This window comes from Cavia porcellus, unplaced genomic scaffold (assembly GCF_034190915.1).
Source record: "Cavia porcellus strain 051 isolate PalLab524CR breed Dunkin Hartley unplaced genomic scaffold, mCavPor4.1 scaffold_17, whole genome shotgun sequence".
Taxonomy (NCBI): domain Eukaryota; kingdom Metazoa; phylum Chordata; class Mammalia; order Rodentia; family Caviidae; genus Cavia; species Cavia porcellus.
In genome coordinates, this window is record NW_026947500.1 from 26,426,453 (window position 1) to 26,428,580 (window position 2,128).

Sequence of the window (2,128 nt, forward strand, 5' to 3'; positions counted from 1 at the left end):
TTTGGTGAAGTCCCAAACGTTAAAAAAAGTCTTCTTAAAGATTGTGAACTGTTGTCATATGTATGAATTCTTTGCCTAGCCTGAGGTCATGTTCTCTTGTTTTTTTCCAAGAATTGTATAGCTTTGTTATATAAGTCATTTCATGCTTAATGTTTGTTGAAATTTTATATAGGGTATAATGGAGAGATGGAGAACATTTTATTCATTGTTTTCTGTTTTTGCATGTGGATGTTCAATTGTTCCAGTACCACTTACTGAAAGACTATTTATTCTTCATCCATCTGGTCTCTTATCTTTGTTTTAAAAACCTAACTAGGATCCCAGGTGGTGACAGAGCCCAGCCTGGGTGAGAGGGGAGCATGTTGGCCGGGCAGTCCAAGACCCATTCCTACAGGAGCCCAAACAGATGCTCTGGAATGCCTTCCCCGCTTCAGGAGGAGAATTCAGTTGCACATCACTGAATCAACCATTAGCCAGGATCCACAGGAAAGGAAAAGAGAAAAAGAAACTCTGGGAACGCGATAAGAAGCGCTGTGAAATCCGAGGAACGAAGCGCAAAGATGCCAGGAAAGGTAACTGGTCCCTTTCCAAACCAAAAATCTGACACAGCAGAACCTCCAAAAACTCCAGCCTCTTGTGATTGCGCCAGTGCGGCCATCGCCAGGAAGTCCCTGAAAGGTCTCTCAAGGACAAAGTGGGGGTGGGGGCTCAAGGGAAAACAGAACGGAATCGCAAACCACGGACCTGGCCCAGAGAAGCTTCGGGAAGAAAGAGCAAGGCCGAGTTGCAGTGGGAAGGAAGGAAAGGAGTCGATGATTGCTCGGAGCCGGAAGGAGGAAGGCGTGAAGACTGACCTCATGGACGGCAAAGGTAGGGGCGCGATCGCCACCAAGCAGCCCTCCGGGGCCCCCTCGTGGTGGAGGACCACAGGGACCCCATCGAGGTCACCGGTGCCAAGAAACGAGGGGCTCTGTGCGCACAGGACCCCGCCACGGGCTGCTGCATGTGCTGCTTTCAGCATCTCAGCAAAACCTACTGCGCGGACGCGGCAAGGGAGATGAACCAGGAACCGCTGGGCCCTGGACGGCCCGCACCTTCATCTGTCACTTCCCGCGACATCGCAGAGCAAGGCATCCATCGAGGCCTGAAGCACTGATTGCCACTCTGCAAAGTGCCCTCAAAGGGAAATGGGTGTTTCTGTTTTACACACTTAATCGTAGCAGATTGCTTCAGATTTTCTTTAAAAGTATATTAAGATGCCTTTGTACTGTAGTATTTAAATTTCTGTCCAAGCCGGACTTGAACAGATGGCCTTATTTTACCCAAACTTTTAGATCCTAGTTGATTTTGTACCTTTTTTGCATACAAATCGAGCATCTGTATTCCGTGCATGCAGAGGCTCGGCACAGACGTTAGAAGGAAGGGTCAAACATGAAGTAGGGAGCTGGGCCAGGGCCTCCTGCCCGGGCTTCAGAGCCAGGACCTGCCCCACCCTACACCGAAGGACCAGCAAGGCTGGGGGACCATGCTGCCCGCCACAGCCTACCCGGGATATCTCCAAGCTCTTGTTCTTCTCATATCTGACAGGCACACTGGGAAGCCTATGAATCTTTTTTGAAAGAAGGGTTTGCGGTAAACTTGTCTCTCCCTCTGCTTTCTCGAAAGCTTCCTGAGCCCAGGTGCATGGCCCAGGCATGAACTCGCTCTTCCATAGGCTGCTGCCTTTTGGGGTTCCTTAGAGGACTGGGGGGGGGGGGGACTCACACTAGAGGCTGGCAGGGCTGCCCAAATCTGGGTTTATTCTTTACAGAAACGAGAACACTGAATTTATTTTAAATTAAAAAAAAAAAAAAAAACACCTAACTAGTGTCTGTGAGCTCTCCAAGTTTTTCTCTTTTAAATTTGTTTTGACTATACTACAACTTTTGTCTTTTCATATAAAATTTTAAATAAGCTTTTAAAAAATCCTGCTGGGATTTTGATTAGAAATGAATGAAATCTGTAGCTCAATTCAGAGAGAATCATCATCTCAATCACACATGCACCACTGACACACACATCAAAACACACTAAATGTGTGTGGAAAGTCTTCCAAACCAGGAGCACAGTACATCTGTCTATTATTTAG

General features: G+C 47.4%; 1 pseudogene; it reads left to right on the forward strand.

Annotated features, from left to right (window-relative positions):
- The first annotated feature begins 359 nt into the window (after positions 1–359).
- LOC100713639 (N-lysine methyltransferase KMT5A-like) lies at positions 360–1,269 on the forward strand (annotated as a pseudogene).
- The last annotated feature ends 859 nt before the right edge of the window (positions 1,270–2,128 follow it).